Here is a 10,472-nt window from a genome sequence, read left to right on the forward strand (position 1 = left end):
TTATTTAGCAGAGAACATTACAATTAGGCCTATGTGATTTTTCTTTTTTGTTAACACAGCAAAGTTTGCTTTTTTGCAATACAAAGAGTGCAGTTTTAATTCTCTCATGACTTGTATTTATTTAAATTTTTTCACAACATGAGAACTTGTAATTAGTTTTTCTTACTTTATCGTGGGTTCTTATGAGGTGTATTGGCTTCGTCAGTCCACAGAGCTCTGGTCTTCTGTTCTTTAAACCACCACCAGGTGGCAGCAGTCATCCGTGTGTGTGTGTGTGTGTGTGTGTGTGTGTGTGTGTGTGTGTGTGTGTGTGTGTGTGTGTGTGTGTGTGTGTGTGTGTGTGTGTGTGTGTGTGTGTGTGTGTGTTTTGAACGTTTTCTGCAACCACTCTGGTCGTGACTGTTTCAAAGGGAGAATTACTTACGATAACACGAGCTAGTCCTAATCATCTACAACTGAGTGAATGATTACTGTGAAGGGTGCTAACCCTGCGTGACAGGGCATCAGAAAGCAAAGTAATCATAGACGTTTGTAGTATTTTATGTCTATATATTTTCACTCTTCGGGAGATTGGTTTATTGTATTGCATTGTAGGCTACCAGTGACATAATATGTCCTTTCATATATCAGTGACATAATATGTCCTGTCAATGATTTAAGTAGCCTACCTCACAAACTGGCAACATTTTCAGGCTGTTTATAATCAGTCTATTTGCCATGATGGATATTGTCATGACAAACGACACTCTTATAGTGTCATGTGCAAAGACATTACTGAACGGGCCTACCAGGCCCAAGAGCTCAGGGGGCCCTTTGCATTTCTTGTCGCATAGTCAAAAGGCTTAGTCATTCATTCAATAACAGAGCCTCAAAAATCCTGCTGAAAAACTGAAGCAATAGCCTAAATATTCATTTTGAATATGTCACAAGGAAGAAACCATCATGATACCTGTAGTTTTTAAGTGAGTGTTTATAGTACTTTAGAGGGGCTCAGTTCTCCATGCAATATGGGCCCTTCAACTCTTGGGGAGAAATCCAAAAAGTAAGTCCTCTCCACAGAGTTGAGGTCCCTCGAGTCAAAACCGGGCTGAATAAAGCTGCTTTTATTGTGAGTTTTCTCAAATAATCTGCAAATTGGGTGCCGTCTCATTGGGCAAATTCAAAAATTCAATAAATGAAACAGGTGGGGGGGCCCTTTACATGGTCATGTGTGTTACACTACCATACAGTGCAGTCTGCGACTGACCGAGATGGATGAAAATGATGTGTATGCTACCACATAAAGTAACCATATCAACAAAACGCCTGAAGAAAACTGTATTGACTGATTTAGAAATGATTTACTTTTTCTATAGGCCTATATCTCCGGAAATTGTTAGTTATCTACAGTAGGACTAGACAACGTCTAAAACTCTCATTTTATACGTCCATGTACTACAATATATTGGTTTATACTCATGCATAAGATTAGATAATAGAATTACTGGAGTAACAGGTCCATGTGATGTTCTTATCTACATGATATCTGATCGATCATCTAGCATAACACACACACACACACACACACATTAAACAGTGGCCCAGATGAATGATGGAGACCAGCAAGCTTCATTAAAAGCCTGCTGTTAGACAGACTGTGATTACCAGCTGCGATTTCCACCTTCAATTTGTTTTAACCTTTTCAAACGTACAGAGAGCCATTCCATTTTAATCACAATTGATGAGATGGCATGGAATCAATTAAGCAACGTTGTTGTCAGGCTTGTTTTTCCTCCCAATCTCTCCCTTTTTCTCTCTCGTTCACTCCCCTCTGCCCCGTTCCCCTCTCTTCTGCATGGCTCTCGGTATTGTTGTATCCATTTCAGCTCTGCCTGGGGTTAACCTGTCTCGTTAGATTGCGGACGATGCGTGTCGATAATCAGGTTTGGTTCAGAGAGAGTGGCCATTCTGGCCGCGGCTGGACTGAGGCTGTAGACGGATGGGAGACCTCGACGCCGCCCACCTAGAAGGAAAGGTCAGAGCCGGCAGGCCGTGCCACTAATTGACACGTCAGAATTGAAGGCCTTGATTTTCAGCAGATAAGTCAGATGAGAGGGTATTCTTATTTGCAGGAAGGGCGTGAATATATACTGTAGCTGCAGACACAGAAAGGGTATGCCAAAAATATCTGCACTCTCTCTAGCTTTGAGGGGGGGGGGGGGGGGGTCTCAGGAAGTGTATTTCCAAGGGACCTCTTACTGTAGGCTAGCTGTTGGATAATCAACACTTTTAGCGTGATGGTCAAATAAAGGACACAGGGGTTTATAGTGATGCAGTCTTATCCCCATGTGTTATCTAGCCTACAATATATATACACACACACACAAATAAATTGATCCAACTGTCCTTAATCAATAAGGAGAACTTGTGCAGACCATCAGTATTTCTAATAGGCCTATCGATTTTTACGTGCACGGAGACAGAAAGTTAGTAAAGTTTCTCTCTGCAGCGGTCCCAGTCAGAGATACGGTAGGTCTACACAATACCAATAAACGCTGACGTAGGATAGGCCTACTCTGCATCTGAACCTGAGTAGGCTACCTAATTAGTAGGATCAGCATGTCCAGCGTCCCTGTGTCTGCGTATCCCTGTATCAGAGACACCAGCTGTGTTCGGAATCGCTCCCTCGTTCCCTCACTCCCTATTCCCTATCCCATGTAGTGAACTACCTAGGGAACGCAGAAAATGTAGGGTACATGCGCTGTTCCCTGCAAATCAAAGTGAATTGTGGGTAATAAATAGTGGACTATATAGGGAACGAAAATTCCATGGAGAATTCGGACACTACAAACAAAATGGCTGTCGCCCTATATAGTGCACTATAAAGTGAATAGGGAGCGATTGTCAACATGGCCTTGCCGAGCCCGGTGCCAGAGACTATGAATGTCTAGCTAGCTCTTAGAATTACAAACTATCCTGTTAATAGTCACAGCTCACTTTCACATATCAAGGAGTCCTTCACAATAAGCTCAAGTAGGCTAAAGAGAAGGATACAGTACTAGAGGATACAGACGTGATATATAAACAGAGGCAAGACATCAAGCATAAGCAATAACATTGCCTCGAAATGCGATAAACAAATGAATAAATAAAGTTTGAGTTGATATTTAACTTCCACGACCCAGTCACATTCATTTCATGGCCGCATGCCAATCATACTCAAACGGGCTGTTGCCATTCCACAGCTCCGGTGTAAAGAGCACATGGCGGAGTCCCAACATGCCCACCCAGGCCTCTCGGCTCCTGCAGGTTTGAACCTGGTGCCCCTAGCTCACTGTTCAGCTTTCTGGGAGTGTCAGCGTTTCATTGTTCACACTTCCTCAAGCCCTCGTGATGACACCTTGTTAATTCCCGTCATCCTATTCTATGAGGGCAGATATTCAAAACGATTTCCTGTTTGATGGTTTAGTGATAGTGGACCATGTGTCTGGTTGCTCAGGTTCGTTTTCTTCCGTTGTTTTGAGTGGTTCACGTTTTCGAGAGTGTTATTCCGTTCCAAGTGTGATCAGCTTGAGCACCAAAGCTAGTAGCCTACAGAAGTCAGTCTCATGATCTCACTAGCCTAGCTATAGCTCAAGATAATGATCAATGTCATCTTGCTAAGTGTGAATATTTGTGAATATTTGTACAGGTATGCTAGAATAGGATTCCTGTTTGAACTAGCCTGGCTCCAGCCTCTGAATCTGAATTTTCGAAATGTGATTTAGGGTCTGGAAAGGCTCTCGTCCAGAATGATTTCTCATTTTGAATTCCAACCAGGCCAACTACGGAAGAGGATGAGGGCCAACAACAGATTTTTTTTTTTTAAGCTTCTGAGCTTAAAGTCAGAAATTCTGACTTTTTTTCTCAGAAGTTATTTCTGACTTTTTTCTCAGAAATTCCCACTTTAATCTTAGAAGTTATTTCTGACTTTTTTCTCAGAAATTCTGACTTTAAAGTCAGAAGCTTAAAAAAAAAAAACTCAGTTGTTGGCCCTAATGCTCTTCCACACCAATCAGCATCACTTGAATGCCATGACAGAATTAAACTGCGCGACGTGATCGATTAGGGGAAGAACTTGCTGCCTCCTTCGGCAATGCCCCATCTCAGAAAACAGCTGCAATGGGAGCCTGTTCAGAATGAACAGTGAAGCGAAATGGCGTCTCAGTCTGAATGTCAGGCTAGGTATGAGCCTCAGAATTACAGGGCTGTGCCCTTCTGGTTGGCACAGCTCTTGTGCCCTGTAAGCAGTCCAAATCACGTGCTCCGCTGGCATCGTTCCCTCATCCTCTCTGGCAGAAGGTGACGCTTAGCTTCATTAACAGTCATTGAGTGATGTCTTCCAGACGTGGCATCTGAATGAATGGAAAACCTCTGCATCTCTGTCTGTATCTCTGTCTTAATTTAATTTTCCTCAGACACCGTTGACCTGACACTATTCATATTTTGCATGGGGACTACTGGCAGGGGTCCTGGGCAGATGGTGACAGGTACGAATTTTTTAATTTGGTAATTAGGGTCGACTAAATGGACAATTAGTTATAGGACTACACACTATCAACAGAAGCCAGCAGGTGGCATGCAATGTGTGCACACGTTTGTCAAAGTCCTCACTCAGCGATTCAGTCTCCTCACACTCTAGATTCACGAATATTAATTATATTTATATTATATGATGCTCTTCTCTCAGAGGACACTTTCACTTTTTTCAGTAGCTAATGACTTTGCAACACATGCCGTTTGCTTAAAGTCGCACAGAAACGGTCGTTTGAGATCATCTAACTTCCGTAGTTTGACATATTTCCGACGCAAATAAGCTATGAGGGTGGGACATAATGTTTAGAGAAATTTGATTGGAACATTGACAAGTGGACGGGTTTTAAGAACTTTAGACAGATTCGATAGAAGGATAGCGTTGATTGACGGGTGAATGTTGTGAGATTATTGGCCTAAAATCTAAGGTACCTGTTGTCGTCATTGCGCGTGACCTACCATTTTCCAGGAAGTAAGAAATCATTTAGGCCTACTTTGATATAAGATTACAACAAAAGTAGAATTTTGTAATTTTTTGGGCATACATTGTTGAATAGGTGAACACTATGACCAATTATGTGAACCAAAATGGGACAGAATGCTTTTTTCATTTCAGTGCGACTTTAAAGCAACTACGAGGACATGTTGACTGGTTATAAAACAGTCTGATGTTAATAATAATGCCTCTCTACATTACCCACATTAGCATATACGTCCGTCTGTGAGAAGATTGGCTGTTTCTATGTTAATTATCCTATATCTATATATATCTGCTCGGCTGGTCACGTTAACCAGAAAGGATGAAACAATTTATTTATCTTCTTGCTAGCCACCCTGACAAGTAGGTGTCCTAAGGTGACGCATTTCCGGAGGAGCGCAAGGGCACAGAAGTCAGCACTTTACTAGGCTCCTACAAAACAACATTTTGGGACACCCATGGTGACGTCATTCGTTGGTTACATCTCTCGTAGTCTTGCATAGCCAGACCTATCTCCACACTTCGTTTACGTGGTGCCAGCGCCGGAGACAGGTCTGGCTGGACATATTACCGTTCTGCAATAGGGGGGGAAAAAACGCAGTATTTCTTTAAACCAATCACAGTCGTCTTGGGCGGAGCCAGCCCCGGACGCAGCGACGGTGCTCTTGCAAAATAGTCTGGATCGAATCTGATTGGTGCCGAGAGAATCTCTCGGCCCGAATCAGATTAATTTGCGCCGCCAGTCTTGCCACTGATTGGGCAGTGTGACAACGAATGACAGAATCTCTCGGCCCGAATCAGATTAATTTGCGTCGCCAGTCTCTCCACTGATTGGGCAGTGTGACAACGAATGACAAGGTTTATTGCCAAAACCTACATCCGTTGAGTCAGACTACATCTCTTATAGCTGTTTGCGGTCTTTTGCCAAGTTTCACATGGGCATATCTGTTCCAAAATCTAGTTTAATAAGAACATTCTCATTTGTTTTGCGATGTGATACTGTAAAACCAATCTGTTTTCCCAATGTTTTAAATATGTGGCAAGACAATATGAGGTGATGCATGTACTAGAAACAGAACCATTAACCATGTTCATTTTGGCTATGTAACACAATTGTAGTAAGTAGGCTAATCTGCTTTGCTCAACAAAGGTGCCACCAATTAAACTAGTGTCTTTACTCCGATAGGAAAATAAAAGTACCAGTCAGGATTCTTTGAAAGGTTTATTGATCAAATAGTAGCTTTAAAGAAAAGTAGAAAACAAAATATAGCCTACAAAATCACATTTCTGAACATGCCGTAATAGGCACACCTAAGTCCCGTGAAGAGGTGACCGGAGCTTGATGAAGTTAAACGTCCGTTGGTCCCCGTAGTTCAATAAATACCATAAATTACGTTATGGCATCTCACACAATGTGGTATAACATTAATGTGGTAGCCTACGCTTGGTTGGGCATCGTTAGCGTAGCATACATCGTTGCATCAAAACTGAAAACAATGCAAACTAAACAGAAATTAGTTCTGCAGCATATTAGCCTACATAGATGTTAGTTCAAATGCATGATTCTAAAGCCAGACGCTTACAACAGTTGTTTTCGCTTTCTCTTAAACATTGCTTTTTTCCTGGCCATGTTGTCTTTTCTGCCAGCATGTCAAATGCAATGATTGTGGTCTATTTACTTCAGTGAAGTGTGCATCGATGTGGACTCACGAGAAGGGCGCATAAAGGGCACATAGGGGCGTGTAGGGTGCACCCTTCCAAATGCGAAATGAGAAAAGGAACACCCTACACCCACGCAAAGTGCAGGAGTGCGCACTTTGGTGCAAAGGTGTGTATTGGGACAGGGCCGTAGTGTCTTTTTGACGGATGCTGGGATAGGCAAGAGATATCTATGTCAGGAAGCGGTGGTGCTCATGGGAAATGCAATCGTCTTTCCGGGAAAACACTATAGTTTTTCTCCACAGGTGCCGTTAAAATCAACACAAACTGAAAAACTCCTCGTAGCAGCTCTTTGATCTCTGTCACGGGAGGCTCGGAACTATTTCTATCACATAGCCTACATGAGGTAATGTCTGGGCACAGACCGGCAGGAGTCACGAGGAGACGGTGACAGGGACAGGTTTTTTTTCAAATTAGGTAATTAGGCCTGACTTAATGTCTAGTTAGTGATTGTGTGCTCCAACGGGTATCAGAACTAATGACATCTGAATGGGAAATGAGTATTGTGACACTGACCTGTATCCTCTCTCCACCATTGGTAGACCACTCTCTGGATTGGCATGAAACTGTCAAAGATATATACTGTCAATATACACTGTTTACTGTAAATAACATTTAACAATTAACCGACAGTTGAAGCCGACTGATTTTCCTCACTCTGGGGATGGGTGTGGTGGGCTGCTCAGTAGCCTAAGTCTTACGCTGCTGGGCAGCTTGAAGTTACACCTGTGTGTGTTTTTTAAAGGCCACACAGAAAGGTTTAGAGAGGCACACAGCACTTAAAGGATACTTACTGGATTTACAACAGGGGCTAAAGAGTCATGCTCTTAGGAGGTATTGAAACTATCGATCCTCAACAAAGGTCATTTGACCTGACCGTACTGCTCTTGACACCATGACCCCTTCTGTCACAAAGGAGAGGGGGGCACACTGCTCTGCAGGGAGGTTTAAGGTTCTCGCCAGGCTGGTATGGAGGGATCCACACTCACTTGGGTAGAGTAAAGACTGCTTCCTATGTTTGTCACATTTTATTTTGAGGCCCTAATAGTCTACACATGCTCCACAACTATATACTATCATCATACTTTCAACTGCAACTTTTTTGATATGGAGTAAATGAGGTTGTGGTAAAGTTATAGGGTTAGGGGGTAGTTACTGTACAGTAGTTGAATGTGCATTGGTACAGCAGGTGAACATGAGCAGACCGTCTATAAGGGGGCCCTCAAAATAAAGTGTTAGCCGTTATTGCTTGGTAAAAGACATGATTTACACAACACAACCTGATCAGGATGACTGTGTTCGGGGGGTCAGCCTGGACTCACGGACAGTGAGAAGAATGCTGGACAAACTGCATCATGGGCAATGTCTCCCGTCTTCTACATGACACTGGTCAGGCAGAGGAGCACCTCCAGCTGCAGACTGATCCGGCCCACGGTGCTCTACTCAGCACTTTTGTGGGTCCTTCCTACCAGCGGCCATCAGGCTGGTCAGGGCCTGACCCCTGACTGGCTGGACTTTGGACCTGTATGTGCCAGCTTGGAGGGAGCTAAGAAATGTTGGTGATTGGACAAGACAGTTCCTCGTCATGCTTTAAGAACAATATATCCTTGGTTTATTTCTGTCTATGTATCTATCTACTGTATCTAACACATAATTCTTGTTTGGCAGAGTGTGTAATTATATAATATATTGCAGGTGTGTGACCTTTAATCTGGATGATGGTCTTTGTAATCAATAAAACATTAGGTTAAGACAAATCAATAGCCTAATTTAATTAATTTGAACATGTATAACAACATTCTATCTCTAACTGCTTTACTCATTCTACCATGCACATTCTGCATTGCTACACTCCAACAGTTAATAGGTTTCCTTGAGTGGAGCAGTAGAAGAGCTTGCCTGTGCACTACTGAGGGTTACATCATGGGGTCCTCTACTGATGTCAGGACACAGGGAGGAGACTGGAAACAGAGCACAGGTAGACTATATCTATAAAAGACCTGACCCCATGGATGCTAAGGTCCTTATCTGGAGACATATAGTGAGACCGTTGTGAGAGACGTTTTGTATCTCGCTAGGCTAATCTCCTGAGATCAGGCCCATGAGGATGGACCCTCAGGCCTGAGGAAGAGGCCAGGAAGTCAGCACAGAGGATGGCAGGGGAACCAAGGAGCCTGGTGGAGAGAGGGAGGATAGAGGCCCAAGTGGAAGGATGACATTGCTCTAGCCGTGAGCATTTATAATTGGTTTCATGTAGTCCTAGCCTCGGATGACTACGGTGTTGCAGGAATAGCACATGGAAATGACAATGTGCAAAGTCTAACATGTCTTCTAGGGTCTGTGGAAATATCTTCTGATAGTGTAGGGAGCTGTCTAGGTGCGAGCTGTCTAGGTGGGGCTTGTCTGATGACCAGACTGAGGGGTCAGGGCAGGGGTCATCTAATATGGTTCTGACTGACAAGTGTGTCCCACTTAAACTACATATGTTTGGAATTGGTTCAAAAGTCCTCAAATACTCTAGAGTCTATAAATTGGAGAGAAAAAAAACATTCTTTCTTAGAATATTCTAAATATATTTTAACATAGGGTACGGTACATAGAACATGTCCTGGGTTTATCTATTCAAATTACCTTGACAACTCTGATACAGCTAGAGGAATAAACCTAAGATGCCCGAGAGAAAACTACACTGATAACCTATAATCCCTCTATATAACCCGGACCTTTGCTTTACCATCACTTCAATTATTCAGTCTTCACAAACAAAACACCCCAGAACAGCCCTTTTATAGTTCTATAAACGAAGCACTGGAGAGCTTTAAGAGGACATTCATTGACTTTAATGGGATGAGCTGATCAACCATATCTAATAGAAATCGTTGCCTATGGCAAAAGCTGGTGTGGAATTGGATTACAGATGGAACACAATGCTTTTACCGCTTCTTAGAAAACTGTAATTCAATCTATTTAGTACAGAGAAGAAACAGATAAATAAAGTCAAAATTAAAACATTTCCTGAGAGAGTTCTCTTGGTAGGCTATATGTAGTTTACGCTTTATTTGAAAATGTACAAAATATAAATAAATATAAATATTGTTTCTCTCCACTGTTGCTTTTGCATTGTCTGGGGTCTATTCATGGGTTTCAAATGTAGTCCTAGACCTGCCATGTTGGGGACCAATACAGGTGTTTCAAATGAATGAATTAGTTCTACTGTATAGGATTCTATGCAGTAGAGCCAATCAGATAAATTGAAACACCTGTGTTGGTCCCCAATATGGCAGGTCTAGGACTACATTTGAAACCCATGAATAGACATATGATGCATGTCATAAAAATTGTATAAATGATCCTAAAAAATAGCCTATAAATAATAACACAATTAATTACATCAACAATGAAATAAAAGTAGCATTGTCTACATGCGATTTCTGTTTTTAATCCAAACTCCCTTATGACTGGTGTTTTTTTCTACGTTTTCTGTAAGGTGGGGTAAATGACAGCCGCCCGGTGTCTTAAACGCGTGTCTGTGCGCACTTCAGACTAGCGGCGGCGGTGTGCCAAACTCGAACATGGAGTGAAACTGGAGAAAAAAATGCTCAATTATAAAATATCACGTGGAGAGAGGGGAAGACGATTTAAAAGCTCACAGTTAATATCGTCTCTCGAGAAGGCGAGTCTTAAAGTTCCATCAGAATGGGCAGGCTCTTCTCAGACGCATCTG

Source organism: Borostomias antarcticus, assembly GCF_949987555.1.
Source record: "Borostomias antarcticus genome assembly, chromosome: 4".
NCBI lineage: Eukaryota > Metazoa > Chordata > Actinopteri > Stomiiformes > Stomiidae > Borostomias > Borostomias antarcticus.